The sequence below is a fragment of the Carcharodon carcharias genome, chromosome 26, assembly GCF_017639515.1.
Source record: "Carcharodon carcharias isolate sCarCar2 chromosome 26, sCarCar2.pri, whole genome shotgun sequence".
NCBI classification, from domain to species: domain Eukaryota; kingdom Metazoa; phylum Chordata; class Chondrichthyes; order Lamniformes; family Lamnidae; genus Carcharodon; species Carcharodon carcharias.
In genome coordinates, this window is record NC_054492.1 from 39801088 (window position 1) to 39819107 (window position 18020).

Genomic DNA, 18020 nt, shown 5'->3' on the forward strand with positions numbered 1-18020 from the left:
AGCTTGAAGACTACTACACTTAAAGGTTGGGGCAATGTTGACTTAAAGGGTTAACAGAGGTAAGATCATAAAACAGCAGCTGGGCTTACTCAGCTGGAGAATTGGTGATGAGGTGTCAACACTGCTTGCAAAGAAATGCAGCCTAAAGAGTTGTTTTGCTTTGGGAGTTAAAGCTGCAATGAACTTAAAAGCATTCAGTGAGCCCTGGAAGGCTACATCATCGTGGAGATAGAGGGAGCTTAAGAAAGTTTCTAGGGTTTCAATTTATCTGTGTTTGCTGAGAGAGAGTGTGTGTTCTGCAGCATGGGAGAATGCCATACTGAAAAGAAGCTGCCATTGTTACCAAGCAGCAAAAGTTTTATTGTTAGCTGGCTCTGTCAGAGCCCAGAGGTCCCAGGGGCCATTTGATAGCTCACTGCAGCTAGGGCTCAGGAGAAGTCGTGGGGAGCTGAGAAGATGGCAGAATGTCACTGGCTCCATGCTGGCAAGGGTAAGGGCTCAGGAGAAGCCCTGGGAGCTAGTTATAACTGAGAAATTGGAGATTGGTGAAATCCAGGGGCAATGCCAGCCCAGTGAAGCTAGCCGGCAATCAAAGAGCTGAAATTTCACCAGTAAATTGAGTCTCAAGTGCAGACTTGGAAATCCAGGGGAAATGAGTCTCAGGAGACTAGATTGAAATCCTGAGAGATGTGTAGTCATTCAGGCAGTCCAAATTGGAGCAGCTTTGAGGGAATTGAAGGGCTTAATCTTAAAAAGTGAAAGGTTTAGAGTTCCTCATGAGGGAGACAGTTTCATTGAGATTGGCTGACTCAGTATTTACTGACATCTGGGTGGATTGCTGAGAAATCTGTGGGATCTATCTTGGTCACATTTGTTATTTATTGTACAGTGTGTGTTCAACCACAGTTTGCCTGTTAATTCACATGCACTTCATATTAACCCTGAATGTTAGAGTATAAGACAGATGTTAAAAATTGTTTTATCTTTTTATCTTTTTGACTTTGTTTAGTAAAGTTTATTTTTGTTCAAAACCCTTGGAATCTTGTGGCTTTACTCTCTTAGCCAGTGTCTTGAATCTCAAACTTTAGTCTACTTTTTTTAAAAAAACATGATTGGTCCCTAACCAGATCTTACTAAAAAGTTGGGGGTCTGGTCTAGGATCATCACAGGATAAAGTTTACCTAGGCTAGAATAATGGTCTTACTTTATTAACCTCTGTCCTCTTCCCTCTCTTGACATACCACTCAGTTCTACTTTCCACACTTTCACTCCTTTCTCCTGTACCCTGCTCTCTCTCTCTCTCTTTCTCTCTCTCCTGTCTTTTTTATGTTTCTGTCTGTTTCTCTTTTCTGTGTCCCACTCTTTGAGCACAATTTTAACCTAACCCGCCTGTTGGGAAACCGATGGGATTGGATGGAACGTTTGTTTTACACATTTAGTATTTTTCATGTTATACTCCACAAGGAGTCAAGAAGGATTGTTATAAATACCTAGTTTGTGGCTCATAGAAACAGTTTAGAGGTAATGTTTAATTCTGGGAAGATTAAAATTTTAACTGTAGAAAATAGGATAAATGCAACTAAAGCAGCTTGAAGACTATTACACTTAAAAGATTGTACTGAAGTCAGTGGAGAATAATGGGCAGGGTATAAAACTCAATCCAATCCTGTGGGATTCCCACCCATCCAATTAGATTAATATAAACCCAAAATTTCCCACTTGCGCAGTTTGTGGCAATCCAACAAGAAGTTATCTGATCCAGCTACAGTGTCTTGTAGCAGCCTTACTTAAATGAGGTCATTCACAGCAGTTTTTAAAAACCATTTTAAGCTCTTTGATTCATTCTGTCTTCTAATTAGCATTTCACAGCCACAGATTGCTAACAAAAGAATTTTGTGATCTAATTGGTTTACTTTGTTCGTTTATTGACTTTCTTCAGAGTTGTGATTTTGATTGGCAGAATCATTTTTTTTAAAAAGTGTAATGCATGAAGTGTGATGCTGCAAGTGTTAAAGTGGACATAGTAATGATGTTATAATAGCAAATCGCACATGGTACTGCTTGTAAGTCAGAGATGCACAATTTGATCAGGAACATTTAAATCAGTGAATTCTCCTATTAATACAAAGGTTAATTGTTAATAAGTAAAAATTGAATTAGTATGAGTATCTGATAAGCCTATATTGATATCTTAGTATTTTTATTACTGGCCTGTCTCTTTGTTTATGCTATTCTTTCAAGTGTTAGGAATTTGAATGTGACAATATGTGACAGAAAAGTGCAAGAAATTTTTATCATAATGGATATTCGTGTGTTTGTGTACAAATAATATACACACCAAATCAGTTTATTAACATTAATAAACACTAATAGTGTGAACAATGTTTCTTGCTTTTAAAAAAAAATTGGAATGTAACTTTAAACACTGAGATTAGAAAAATGCAGCTTGTACAAGGCTGAGATTAGAAAAAGGCTGTCACTGTCTTCTAATTATGTTCATGTCTTTGATTTCTTAAAATGTTGCTGAATGTCCAGGGAGAACTAAAATTCCTGTGGAGTTGTTCAGTCAACATCACATATGGAAAAGCTAATGAGTCTATTTGAGGCAAAGAAAGAGCTGTCATTTCTTCATTGTTAGTTTTTGCATGTTTGTGGTTTTTGCTGCTGTTTTAATTTCAAGGACAACGTCATGGCGAAAAATATTTAGAATGTTCTTGCATTTGGTTATTTTGTGGAGTATCTTTTTGCAGTGCCTAAAAGTGAAGACTTTTTGTGCAAGTGGTTGAAAAATACGAATCTGGACAAACCCACTGGCACAAATTTCCAAGTGTAACCCATCAATAGCTACAGCAGAAAAGAAAGAAAGAAATAGGTAGAATGGCGTCAAGGGGCAGAGACAGTTAAGATTGAAGAAATTACTGTTTAATAAGCTTTAGAAATGCATTGAGGGGAAGGATATAAATGGGGAGTTCCAAAGTGGATCACACTGGCTGAAAGAATGACTGCCAATGGTGATGCAAAGAGGATATGAAAAATACATAGGGACGTGTTGGACTAATGTAGGAATGAAAGCAGAACCTGGAGCTGGAGGAGTTCACTGAAATAGAATGGGTAAGGCTGTTGAAAGAGACAATTAGAGTTTGGTAGCAATGGAAAAGATAAAGCTGTGTCAGTGGGCAATATATAGGAAGAAGAAGCAGATGTAGGAAAGGAGGTTCAGCTCAGGATCAATGAGCATACAGGCCCTGCACCACCAGACTCAATGTTAGATGGAATTCAGAAAGGTTGCTGAAATAACGAGCAGAATCATGTAGAAGTTGACAGAAGTCAAGAAGATAGCTTCATTTTTATCTCTATGAAGCTACCTACTCACCCAAAACTCAGACCAGTTTTGCAAAAGGTTTGAAATCAAGAAAAGATGGAGATGTGAACTGCGCCATGAACAGAACTTCATACTGTGCTTTCTGAGAATGTCACATGGGTAGTAGGTGGGTAATGAAGAAGAAGTGACCAAAGATGGATGTCAATGACGGCACGAATGAGAGGAGAAATCATTGGAGGATAAAAGGTGCCTTTTGGGACAGGTATGAATGGAATTAGAGGAAAATAGTGGCATGAACATGGACTACTGAGGAGACAAATTGGACAATTATAAAATAATCTAATATCAAAAGCAGCAGATTAACAATGAGCAGGGCTGGTGAAACATCACCACAACCACAGAGGATATAGTAACTGATGAGCAATCACTGTCCTATGGGTGGGGTGGAAATCAAAAAGTACTGGTAGGAGTGATGGATATGTAATTGTGGAGAAATTATGCAATTTAGGACTTTGAAGAGGTGAAGATTTGAGAGAAGTGATTTAAGTGGAGAGGTTTATGGTAGATTTTTGAGAAAAGGGGTGATTGTTTTGATGGTAGGGACAATGACTGCATGTATAGAGATTGAAGTCAGGAAACAAAATGCTGAGAAAAGTTTGGTGGGGAGTAACTAGGAGGGAAGGGAGATCAGGGGAATCTGTACTATAGATCATCAATTTGGAATGTATTTTTAATCATGAGACTTTCTATTAATATCTTTACTGATTTTTTGTGGCTAGCCCTAATTGGTTACTGCTTGCTGAAATCAGACTGTGGATGTAATTGAAATACTGGATGTAACTGAAATACTGTCTTGTGTTTCATGTCACTTCAAAGAAAAGTCACCTCTGAACAGGCCTAATGAGTGTTAATTGCCAAGTTGCATAAATAACATAAATACCTATGTCACTGTCCCTCACTGCATGAGATTTCCATTGTGTTACAGGTGTAGCCATTGTACTGGGAAATCCCATCAGGAAGGCTTTTGCCTTTGAACTCTATTCTGATTGACAGCTTTTATGTTTTGAAAGTATTTCTTTTGACTTCCCTTTGTCCCAATTTGACCATTAAGACCATGCGGGTTTGACTGCCGGTTTTGAGCCCTGGCTCCTTGAGTTGGAAAATCAGAACAAAACCGTGAGGACTTCCAAGATGTTTTCACTGGTTTGTAACAATTTCTGAGAGTTAATTTGATGGGTTAGAAATGAGAAATGGGCAAAAGAGAAAGCAACCCTGACATGATGTCCAGAAATACTTAGAATTTAGAAGGGAGAGGGGACGTAAGAAATTATAGGCTGTCTTTCTGAAGGTTTGTACAAAATGATAAAAATGTGTCTTATGGAATTATGATCAGGCTTTACTTAAATTTTGTATGACTAAGTCCAAATTATTGATACTGCTCTGTGCAGACACAAGTGCGGCATAAATAATACTTGCATTTATATAGCACCTTTCAAATTGAAATGCCTTAGGATTTCATCATAATTAAATATCAGATATTTAGAGTTTAATTTCACTCCAGCTCAAACAAATTAAATTGAAGTGGTTTTACCCCTTGCATCTGCCACATAGCATCACTATCTAGATTGGGAGCATTGGTCAAATGCTAGGTGTGGGATTTTCAATGGGGTACCATGTACTTTCATTCACTAGCACCAAGAACACAAACCTGTCTCATGGTCTGGCCAGATGGCATGAATATATACCTCTCTTCATTAGGATGCTCTTTTTCCCCTGTCTATTTCCTCTCTCTCTCTCCTGCCTATCTGCAGTTTGGATTGGCAAGTGTTTTCTTGTGCTTTCTTTAGTTCCTGTGGAAGAGACATTCACACAGGAAGGATTATCCCATTATCTCTTACAGCACTGAATACTGAAGTTGCTATAAGAACCAAAGGAAATTGTGATCTGCCACTTGAGCCTTCTGCCGCATGTGGGAAGATGGTAAGCTTATCTGAACAAATTCTACACAAATAATGGCTGGTGGGGCCACTACAGAATTCGACCATAATTCAACTAGTAAATGCCAAATGGATAACCTTATCCACAAATATCATAAGGTTGGCCTGCATGAAAAATAAACACATTCATAATAATCCACCAAAAAGTGCTCACATAAGGGACAACATTGGGATTGAATATACATGGAGCCTTGCTCTGAATCTGAATATTTTATTGGATGTGAAAGTAATTAGTATAAATTTGGTGGAGAATTTATTACCCAGAACTGATAACTCCATCTTAATAAGTATAGAAATTCAGCACAACTATAAATTATATAATGGAAATAATTAAATTATGAAAAAGTCTTTTCAGAACGGCTAATTGTTCAATTTCAAACACAAGAGGGTGCTGCAGCATTAGTATCTAGTATTTGCTATTTGCTGCAGATATTGTTCGAAAAATACTGTGCAACATGGCTTCAGAAAGATACGCTTTTGTTTTAAGTGCATGTGATAACTTTGTTTTAGCATACTTTAAAATCTGTGAATTTGAAATATGTTATCTAAGCAGACTCCTGGTTCAGAACCCAAAGGTCAGGCAATGCAGCAGCTGAGCCACCCTCATTGTGAGTAGTTTAGTCCTGGAGCTTCTATTGTCTGATGTTAGAAAAATCTCAAAGCTCCAGGCACCATTTTCAATCAAAGTTGCATCTGTCAAGGGAAGGAACATAAGGAACATGAAAATCAGAAATGGACCAGGGCAGAGTTTTGAAGCTCTGAAGAACAATGCTTTGGGACATCCTGTTATAATCTTAATTAACGGTACATAATTGAAATGACATTCTAATTGATTATTCTTGGGTTTGTACAAGATATTTAAAAGCTGTATTTAATTATCTTTGCCAATGTAATAAAAGGCTGCTAATTCTTCATCCTCACAAGCCTCCTGACTGGTTATACTTACATTGTGACAGCTGACTGATCAGATCAGCGGTAGAACAATTCCACATCTTTATACAGCACACAACTCATGTACGACTGAAGATTGGAGGAGAGGGTGATGATGGCAGATTTGCAGCAGAGGGGCAGTACCTGAGGAGACAGAATCATCAATATGGGAGTCAGGAAGTGAAAGATGTTCAGGAGTTCAGTAGGAATAGGAGTGAGGGAATGGGAGGTTGGTCCCATGGTCAAGATGAGCTTGAAGAGGGCATATGGGGAGATAGGAGAGAAACTGGAGAAAATAGCAAGCTCATGGCGAGGGCAGGCAGGAGTTTTAGGGGAAGTTTGGGTAGTGGAAGGGAGGGAAGTGACAGCAGCTGATTGGATGGTCTTAACCTTGGTGGCAAAGAAGTCCGCTAGTTCTCGCACTTGTTGATAATAAAGGTGGAGGAGACAGGAGAGGAGGGGTTTAAGACATTGGTACATAGTAAAGAAGTCAGGGATTATCTGTCCTTGAATAATGAGTGTTTTTCAGAGACAAGACCAGGACCTGATGTGCTTTATGTGGCTCAGCCAGATCTAGCAATGAATGCCTAAATCAGTTGTCTGCCAAATCCATTCGAGTATGTGTCCATTGGACTTAAGGGAGCGGAAATGGATGCCATACCAGGGATAATTGCCAGGGGGCAATAGAGTAATGTTTTTAATGGTAATGAAGGTAGAAGTAGATTGAGAAAGTTGGTACCTGCAGAAATATTGTGTATGGAGGCTGAAAGGCTAGTTGGAATTTTCAAAGTGTAGTTTTAAGTAAATTAGGAGAGAGTTGTTTTCAGGATGGACACAGAAGGAATTAAGGTTGGAAAGGGGAATGTGAATGGAGTGATAAGAGGATGTGATTAGAGATAAAAGCAAAATATTTGCAGATGCTGGAAATCTGAAACAAAAACAAAATGCTGGAAAAACTCAGCAGGTCTGACAACATCTGTGGAGAGAAAAAAAAAAGTTAACATTTCGAGGCCTCATGACTCTTCTTCAGAGATAACCTTCTCTATGATTGAACAAAGGCCACTTGAGATGACCAGGGCAAGAAGCTAGCTATGAATATGGATTGGGGAGTTTTTCTGGAGGGGCACACTAAAGGAGGATAGGAGAGCAGTGAACTCTGAGGAGAGAGAATATGATTAATTGAAATGGAGGTAGAAGTCACTGAGGATGAGAAGGCTCTCAGTACAGAGGCTGACCGAAGAAAGCAGTGAAGGTAACTTAATGAGAACTTTTATTATACTTGGTGGGCAGTAAATGAGGATTTTAAATGAGAGGTTGGGGGGACTGGACCACGGTGAGATGCTCAAAGAGTGAGAAAATGCCAGAGGAGTACAGGGTTGGATAAAGTTGTGATTTGGTGATGAGGCCCACACTGCCACCATGATGATCTGGGTGGGGCAAGTGCTGGAAGTCCTCGCCTAATGGAAAGGCTTCATTTAGGGGAAGGTGTCATCGCCTCTCAGGTTTCTGTCAAGGTCATTATGTTAATGTAATCATTCACAATGAGTTTATGGATGGCAAGAGTGTGGTTCAGAAGTGAACAGACATTCAGGAGGGAGAAGTAGAGAAGGGCTGTGACAAGTTGATCAGCTGGCAGTATCCACCGTGTCAGTATTGGGAGGGGAGCAGATTGGTCAAATTAACCCTCAGTGAGGGCAGAGTAGAAAGGTCAGCAAGGCAGTGGCATAGGGCAGTTGAGGTTTCCGCTCATTAGATTGCAGTCACGAGTGCCTTGAGGAGCTTTTGAAGCATGTCAAGGGGGAGAGAGACACAGGGAAGCTGCAGCCTTATCAAAGTAGTAGTCAAGCCTAGGGTGGCAGAAGGAGTTTAGAAAGGTTGAGAGGTGCTTTCGGGGTAAGGATTTGGGAAGGCAGAGTATTGAGGGGGGAGAAGTGAAAGGGGACATATAGGAGAGAGGAGTCTAAGAGAAAAGTTAAAAAAAAAGTGGAAATAGAGTGATGGGCTTGGGTCTGGGGTGGCAGTTAAAACATGCACATGAAAATGCACAGAGAAAACTCAAGTTTGATAGGCCTGATTACATAGCAATTATTAGGATACCTTTATGCTGTTAGTAAATGGGGAATAGAGAGGAGACTATAGCGGGGAGTCCAGAGTTCAAGTCAGGGGTCGCACTATGGGATAAAGTTGGTGAAGTAGAGCAGAGTTGGCATGATCATTGATAAACTTTTATCCAAGTTCAGAAATGTGAGAGTGAATCCAGAATCTGTTTGAAGGGTCATTAAATCCCAACACTGACTGTCATGGGCCAGGAACAGCTGCATGTGTGCACTTGGCCCACACCATTTCTCCTATTGTTGATGTTATTGGTGCCGGTACTGGTTTTGCCTGAGCCGTCACTGCCCCTTCCTCTGCTGCCTCTTTCTCACCATTCCTCTCCTGCACTTAGAAATGTCAGATACAGAGAAAACTGCCATGTGCAATGTCCCATCACAGACTCCCCAAGAAAGATACATGGGGTTTGACACAGAGTAAACAGCACACTGTTCATTTAAATTGTCAAAATACCTGCCAGTCTTCCATTAGATCAGAAAAGTGCTCCTTTCTGAGCATTACAGTCACATCTTGAAATGGTTATCTCAGGATCTGTTACAATCTTATGCAATAATTATCTGATATTCAATCTGCTTAAATATTATAGTTTTTAAGAAAAAGCAACTGATTTTTTTTTAGAGAAGAGGATTTGGCATTGTTTGCAGTTTCCATTCAAAGGATAATTTCTTCCAACTGAGTTTGCCCAGTGTCCATCTTGGATCGTTTCTGCTTCATCCCTGACCACTGCCTGAGACTGAACCACACTCTTCGTAGTCTGGGTGTCCTATTGTCCTTACTGATTTGGAGCTGAGCTTCCATTACCAAGACTGTCTACTTCCACGTCTGTCATTTGCTTGTCTTTGCCTCTGCCTCAGTCCATCTGCTGTTGAAACCCTCATCCATCCTTTTACAAGCTCCGCACCCAACTATTCTAAAGTTTGCCTGGCTAGCCTCCCATCTACCAGCCTCTATCAATTTGAGCTCATACAAAACTCTGCGGTTTGTAATCTAATTCGTACCAAGTCCCGTTCACCCATTACCTCAGTATTTTCTGACCTACATTGGCTCTGGGACATGCAAAACCTCGATTTTTAAGATTCTCACCCTTATGTTCAAAACAAACAGTTGCTTTTGGTGGGGAAAATAAGTTTTGCTTACCATGTTAATGCTGTTATAGAAACGCAAGTTGTTGTTGGTGCCTCTGAAGCAGTGTAACCTTCAACATGTAGCAATCTAAGAAGTTTATTGAAATGTGGCTTGTTAAAGTAATAACCTTGAAGCACGAGGCATCCAAAGTAACAAGCACAGAAACTGAAATAAATTATGGAAGACAGTTTAAATATATATAAAATACATATGAACAATTCACGCTCAAAGGAGGCATCTGCCCTATCAATGTCACAGGGAATTAAAATGAAAGTTAGCCATCTTAAACCAAAAGTAAACATATGTTGAATGTTTTGAACTCTGCCACAATTATTATTTCCCTAAACAAAAGCAGCAGCACTTCCCTTGTTAGGAAGTTTAATAATGATCTCAGGATTAGACCTGAGAGAATGGTGTGCTGAGGGAGTTTAGAGGGAGATGGATTTGAGTGAGGGCTGATGTCCTGCCAGCAGTTCTGAATGAAAAGAGAGGGTAACCATCCAGAGGAGGGTGCAAGTGGAAAGGGAGCTCTGAATGGAGGAGAAAAGACCCTCTCTGCAGGGAAAATCTCAGCAAACAAGTGGACTTGGAGGCAGAAGAAGAGCCCAGCAGCTGATCACACTCAAAGTTTATCGAGTGGGGACATAATTGAGTGGGGAAATTGAGGCCTTTGCTTAGAGAGGGCAAGGTTAGAAGAAATGGTGAAAGCATAGCGAGGAGTGAGAAGGGACTTATTGATACTGGGTGGCATTCAGACAAAGCTGTCCAAGTTCATATTTTTGTCTTCAGTGTGGGGCAGTGACATGGATGTAGATGGCCTTCATGGGTATCAATCTAGTCCCTACTCTTCCCCTTCACCTCCTTCCAGAATATTCACTTGCTTCTTAAATGATTCCTTTTTTTTTTGCCTCCACTATCCTAACTGGAAATCCATCCCATCAGCCCTAAATTTGCCTTTCACTTGTTTTAACTGGCGTCTGCTTCTCGCCACTACCACAGTTTCAATGTGTCAGGTCTCAGACTATTATCTGAGCTGCGTCCATGAGCTCCCTTTCACTGAGGATAAAAGGCCCAATTTTCTCGAATCTTTCTACATGGTCGGAACGTTGAACTTAAAGGGTCCGTGTGACCAGTTCCGCCTCCAGGGTTTAAAGTTTCTCCCTCGTGGCTAAGAGTGGAGACAGGGGCAGTATGACTGACCCAGGCTTAACCAATGGGGGAAAAAAAATCATTCTTCAGCTGCCTTACTGTAAATTGTTTTATTGTTCAACCGCGGAAAAAAAATGTCAATTACTCGGGGTGTGTGGGGTGGGGGGAAGCAGCCTAAACACAGAGAGAGGGGCAAAGTAGATTCCCTTCAATCCAACCGGGTGCGCTGTTGGCACCGCATGTGGGAGATGCAGGATGAGGGTCAATGTAGCGGGTGATCGGCCCCACTCAACAGTAACAGGAGCACCTCCCCCTTACTGTGTGTGTGTGTGGGTGCGGCAAAGTCAACATCAACAACAACTGTCCTGATTAATTATCATTTATATTATGGTTAAGGCGATGAAAATCTCACCTTTCCCAACCCCCCCCCGCGCCAAAGCGTGTGCTTTATGTTTGACTTTAATTTTTCCATTTTAGTTTTATTTTGTTTTTCCTGTTTTAATTTTATTTTGCTTTAGTTTGATTTATTTTGTTTTTCCTGTTTTAATTTTATTTTGCTTTAGTTTGATTTATTTTGTTTTTCCTGTTTTAATTTTATTTTGCTTTAGTTTGATTTATTTTGTTTTTCCTGTTTTAATTTTATTTTGCTTTAGTTTGATTTATTTTGTTGTCTGTTCGCAGAGGGAGTTCTGCAAACCCACCTTCACCTGGGGAAGGTGGGGGGAGAGAGAGAGAGAGAGAGAGACACCCCTCTCTCCCGGGCGCTGGGCTCGCCTTGTCAATGAGCAGAGGCGCGCTCCCGCCCCTACGGCGCGCGCGTCCTCCCTCCCTGGCGCGCGCGTCCTCCCTCCCTGGCGCGCGCGCGCGCGCACACACACATACACACACACACACACACAGTTTGTGGTCTTTCGCGCTGACGCTGACGCTCAGCAGCTTTTCTGACAGAGAGTCCAGCGAAAGCGCAACTTCACTTCACTTCACTTTGGGGGGGGGGGGGGGGTGGTGGTGATTGGAAAAGCCTCCCCCACCCAAAAAAAAAACCTTTTGCTTTAAATCTCAGTCAAGCTGAGTGGACCAGGCTTGTCTGCTTTGCCGCCCCGCAGGGAAAGGCTTGAAGTTTGTTTATTTTCTCCCACTTCACTGCAACTTGTTGCGATTTGCGCTCAGTTCGGAGTTGCAGACTCTCCAGTCCCCGGCACTGATGGGCAGTTAAATAAAAAGGGTGCTCGGGGTGTCGCTGGCAGCTTTGGAGCGGGTTGAAACTTTTTGGTAAGTGCAGCTGTCCATTGCTTTAAGGTTAAAAGACTTGCAATTAGGAATATTACCAAGGTCACTGCTACCCAGACGTCGCAGAAGGTGGTGGTGCCAGGTCGCAAACATGTTGGAATATTCTCGGGGTTAAAGTGTTCAGTTTTTTTAAAAAAAAAATACTTTGCTTGTTGTTGCATAAGATTTCGTCCGCCTTTATGGTGTCCTTTCCCCTATCTTTCAAGGTCTAGTTTTGGCTTTTATACAATTTTTTTTTGGAGGAATGCAAATTATTTTATGCTTTGAAAACAGTCATTTCATTGAGGAAATCTTGACTTATTTTCACCAACTTCACAGTCTTAATTGGTCTCTTTGTAAAGCTGATCTTTATTAAGTATGCACCAATCCCAATTTGAATCTGAAACGCATAATTGGACCTAAAAGTGTTATTTAAATTTGAGATTTTAATCTAAAATTTTAATACATGGAGGAAACATGTTCAAAGAGTAAGCAATCCTATTTTTAGATGTGCTTGATGTTAGGTACAATAGGATGCATTAAAAATGATGCATTTGGAGGAAAAGTTCACTTCAAAAACCGTATGTGTTTATAGTTTGCAGATACAGTAGTTATAAATGAACTTTGCAGTATCTGAAGATGTTTCTGGGAAATGTCAAATAATATGGAATGATCAGAAGTAGAGTGGCACCTTAATTATTCATAGATTTAGGTTAAACTGACATCCTGGATTTAAGTGAAACCAGCAGGGGGTCCATTCTGTACCCAGAGAAAAGCAGTATGTAAAGATGGTACAGGCATCTCAGCATATGTTCCAGTAAGATCTTCTGGTTGTTCCCTGATCTGTGCTGTGCTGTGCTGCCCCCTGGCCTGTGGGGATGGTGGCATAGTGATAATGTTACTGGACGAGTAATCCAGAGGCTCAGGTTAAAGCCCTGGGGAAATGGGTTCAAATCCCACCATGGTAACTAGTGGAATTTAAGTTCAATTAATAAATCTGGAATATGAAGCTAACCCCAACTATCACACAAACAAGGAGCCATCTGGCTCCTTGAGCCTACAAGATCATTGCTGATCTCAGCAACCTCAAATCTGCATCCTACCTACCCCTGACCCCAAGAATCTATCCACCCCTGCCTTAAAAATATTCAAAGATTCTGCTTCACCACCTTTTCAGGAAGAGTTTCAAAGACTCACGACCCTCTGAGAGAAATAATTTTGCCTGTTTTAAATGGGCGATCCCTTATTTTTAAACAGTGACCCCCCTAGTTCTAGATTCTCCCACAAGAGGAAACATCCTCTCCACATCCACCCTGTCTTATATGTTTCAATCAAGTCACCCCCTTACTCTTCTAAACTCCAGTGGATACAAGCCTAACCTGTCCAACCTTTCCTCATAAGACAACCTGCCCATTCCAAGTGTTAGTCTGGTAAACCTTCTCTGAACTGCTTCCAACACATTTACATCCTTCCTTAAATAAGGTGACCCAATACTGTACACAGTATTTCAGATGTGGTCTCACTAGTGCTTTGTATAGCGGAAGCATAACCTCCTTACTTTTGTATTCAATTCCCCTCGCAATAAATGATAACATTCTATTAGTTTTCCTCATCAATAGTTGTAAAAATCCATCTGGTTCACTAATGTCCTTTCTGGAAGGAAATCTGCCATCCTTACCTGGTCTGGCCTACATGTGACTCCAGACCCACAGAAATGTGTTTGACACTTAACTGCCCTCAGAAATGGCTCACCTACACTTAGTTCAAGGGCAATTTGGGATGGGCAACAAATGCTGGCCTTGCAGGTGACCCCTGCATCCCATGAAAGAATTAAAAAAAAATCCTGGCTGACTTTGCCCCTACAGCTAGTCTCAGCTCCTCAGGGTTAGCTTTACAGCTGGAGCTATGCACAGCACAGGAAACACCTTTGGATATATGTCAGGTAATGTCAGGATTGAGCTTTGTTACGATCTCCCACACAATAACATAGCATGTTGACACTGCATGAGAACAAGGGCTACTCGAATACAGGACTAATTTAGCAAGAAGTAGCTCGTTTAGGAATGAAAATTGGGGAGTAAAGAGGGGAAAAGAAAGATGATCTCAGTTGCCACCTTGGCCTTGGATTTGTGTAGAGGCGTGCATACCTAAAGGGGACTTGCAAGGCTGTAACACAATGTACAAACTCAGAAGATAGCCTATGAGAGTAAAGCTTGAGCAGTTGATGAATGTCATTAAAACTCCCGTGTACAGTGATGGGTGTTTTTTCTTTGTACAATTTCTAGCATATCTTGCAGCTGGCTTGTTAACAGGCCAATACTGCTTTTGAATTACAACAGCAGCCTTCCGTGGTAGAGGTTGTCCTAACAAGCTTGGTGTTTAAAGCATGCTGTTGGATGAATGTAAAAGGATCTTTTATTTGAATCTTGGCTAGTCTGTTTGATTTGTGTGGTTTAGCAGTGGCTCAGTTGGTAGCGATCTCATCTCTGAGTCAAACGATTGTGGGTTTCATGCCCAGTCCAGAGACTTGTGCACAAAAACCTGGGCCAGCATCGAACTGAGGGAGTGCTGCAATTTTGGGGCTACTGTCTATCAGCCTTCTCGAGTGATCGTAAATGATCTCATGGCACCATTTTGAAGAAGAGCTGTGGGTTTACCCCGAACATCCTGGCCAATTTATATTCCTCAATCAACATCACAAATATAGATCATCTGGTCATTGTCACATTGCTGTTTGTGGGAGCTTGCTGTGTGCAAATTGACTGTCAATTTCCTACATCTAGCTCATTTAAAGCTCTTGATTTCTGTCTATATCCTAAGTCACACTAAGACTTGTTCTTTTGTTGGTCATCCTTGCTGACCAATATTGACTTGCAGTCCTCCAATGATGCCAATTTAAAATTTTAAGCCATCATGTTTAAATTCTTTAATGGCCTTGCCCATCCCTATCTTTCAAAACCCCCAGCCTTACAATTCCCCATGATCAGAGCACTCCTTTCATACAAATCCCTTATCTTGCTCCCCTGTCTGTTGTCATGCCTTCAGCTTCCCTGGCTCCAGGAGTTGCCACACTCAACTCCTTCACCTTTCAGCGCCATCCCCATCCTCCCATCTCCTTTAAGACCCTTTTGGTCAATCCTCCTAAAATCCCTTTGGCTTAGTGACCCTTTTTATCTGATTATTCTTCTGTCTTATGGTGTTCATAGAATCATACAATGGTTGGAGCACAGAAGGAATCCATTTGGCCCATTGTGTCTGTGCTGGCTCTCTTCAAGAACAATTCATCTCATACCACTCCCCTGCTTTTTCCCCATAGCTCTGAAAATATTTCCTCTTCAGATAACGAATCCAATGCTCTTTTTAAAGTCATGATTGAATCTGCCTCCACCACACTCTCAAGCAGTGTATTCTAAATGCTAACCATTTGCTGCTTAAAAAGTTTCTCCTTATGTCGCCATTGTTTCTTTGGCCACTCATCTTAAATCTGTGCCCTCTGGTTCTTGATCCTTCAGCAGTTGGAACAGTTTCTCCCTATCTACTCTGTCCAGACCTCTCATGGTTTTTAACCTCTTTATTAAATCTCTTCTCAACTTACTCTTCTCCAAAGAGAACAGTTCTAGTTTCTCCAATCAATCTGGGTAGCTGACGTTCCTCATTTCTGGAACCGTTCTGGTGAATCTTTTCTGCACCCTTTCTAATGCTTTCACACCCTTCCTAAAGTTTGGTGCCAGAATGTGACACAATACTCCAGTGTTTCATACAAGTTTATCATAACTCCCTTGCTTTTGTACTCAGTGGCCCCATTGATAAAGCCCTGGATGTGGTATGCTTTCTTAACCACACTCAGCCTACCCTGCTACCTTCAATGATTTGTGCTCACGTACTCCCAGGTCCCTCCGCTCCTGCACCTCTTTAGAATTGTCCTCTTTATTTTATGTTGTGTCTCCCATGTGCTTCCTGCCAAAGTGAATCACTCCAATTCCTACATTACAACGGCGACTGTACTTGAAAAGCAGCTCATTGACTGTAAAGCGCTTTGGGATGTCCTGAGGCTGTGAAAGATGCTATATAAATATGAATCTTCTTTTAAAAGCACTATATAAATACTAGTTGGTGTGCATTCTACAAATCTAATCAGATAAGATAGGCTGACACTTCAGGGCAATACTGAGGCATTGTTGGGAATGCTGTCTCTTAGATGAACCAAGCAAGACCGTGTGTGTAGTTCAGAAAGATGTAAACGATTGCATGGCATAATTCGAAAAAGGGCAGGACAGTTATCCTGGTGGCCTGTTCAACACTGCATCATATATTGATCTCATTACTGTGCACAAGCTGGCTTTGTTTGTCCACATAACAGCAGTAACCTTTATTTTCAAAATAAATAATTGGATATGAAGCATTTTGGGATGTATTGAGGACATGAAAAATGGTGTCTAAGTATTACAATATAGCACACACCAAATACACCGACAGTTAGTACTAATGAGTCCACCATATATGGTTCTGAGTTCAGGTCATTAGCATCAGGCTCCAGACTTGTATACAATATTACATTCCTCATTTACGCAGTGCATGTTTAAATCAGCTCCCTGACCTTAAACAAGCAGGACATCGAGTGCAAAGTTAAGGTAACGGGCAAAAGCCAATACAATTAACTAGTACCCAATCCGACAGAAAAACCTTGGATGTTTATCACCATGGTTACAAGTGCATAATGTGAATTTATGGTAAAAGCTGAATTTAGGTGAATTCTAAATTTTTTTTTAAAACTTGTTTTACAGCATGTGGGCATCGCTGGTTGGGCCAGCATTTATTGCCCATTCCTAAATGTCCTTGAAGATGGTGGTGAGCTGTCATCTTGAACTGCTGCAGTCCATGTGTTGTAGTTATGCCCACAGTGCTGTTAGGGAGGGAGTTCCAGGATCTTGACCCAGTGGCAGTGAAAGAACGGTGATATATTTCCAAGTCGGGATGGTGAGTGGCTTGGAGGGGAACTTCCGGGTGATGGTAGTGTTCCTTGTCCTTTTAGATGGTAGCAGTCGTAGGTTTGGAAGGTGCTGTCTAAGGAGCCTTGGTGAATTCCTGCAGTACATCTTGTAGATGGTCTACCCTGCTGCCACTGTGGTGATGGAGGGAGTGAGTGTTTGTGGAAGGGGTGTCAATCAGGTGGGCTGATTTGTCCTCGATGGTGTCGAGCTTCTTGAGTGTTAGAGCTGCACTCATCCAGGCAAGTGGGGAGTTTTCCATTACACTCCTGACTTGTACCTTGTAGATGGTAGACAGGCTTTGGGGAGTTAGGAGGTGAGTTACTCGTGGCAGGATCCCTAGCCTCTGACTTGCTCTTGTAGCCACAGTATTTATATGGCTAGTCCAGTTCAGTTTCTGGTCAATGATAACCCCCAGGATGTTGAATGGTCAAAAATTGGTTTAAATTCCCATTCAAAGACAGGGGAAATGTGTTTGGGGGAGGGTAGAGTTAACATATAGTTGTAACTTCAGCAAATGTTCTGTAGTTTGATGGGTGCTAGATTTCCTGATTTGCTAATTGGAACCTGGTGTTTGAAGTTATAAAGTAAATTCTAATTCTAAGTTTTACTTTGCATCATCTTGGCTGTTAACACATATTGGTTTAATCCAGTTAAGACCGGTTGTTATTTTAAAGCAAAACTTGAGTTCCCATTTCTTTGAGCATTAGTCAGAGCTCTGAATTTTGCAGCTGACTATTCAGTCAAAAATTGCATTTGTTTTGCCTGATTTTCTAGCAATATTGAACTTTAACAGATTCTTCCATTCAAATAACCTTTAATTAAAAAAAGCTGATGGCTTTTGCGGAGTTGAGACTTTCTCCTCATTTTTTAATAATCTCTTTCCCGAACCTGTTACAGGAATTAGGTTGGCTGGCTGCTGTTTGGCTTCTCTTCCATTCTTGATGTGTGAGTCAGGACTGTGAATGTCAGTGGGTGGTTGGTTTGTGGCAGATGTCACTGTTGAATTGTCCCTGGCCTGCTTTTGTACCACCATATGAGTGAAAAGAGATTGCTGGATGGATGTTGAAGCATAGGAACCCTGACTGGTGCTTTTCCCTCTTTGTGATCTGGGGATCTTAAAACTAT

At 41.2% G+C, this 18020-nt stretch overlaps 1 protein-coding gene across 1 annotated transcript in view; it reads left to right on the plus strand.

The window, feature by feature from the left end:
- The first annotated feature begins 11623 nt into the window (after positions 1 to 11623).
- Positions 11624 to 18020, plus strand: part of cgnl1 (cingulin-like 1) — a 150371-nt gene continuing 143974 nt past the window's right edge. Inside the window, exon 1 of the mRNA XM_041174928.1 lies at positions 11624 to 11907. The gene's annotated coding sequence lies outside the window, so the exon portion shown is untranslated. The remainder of the gene's footprint in view (positions 11908 to 18020) is intronic.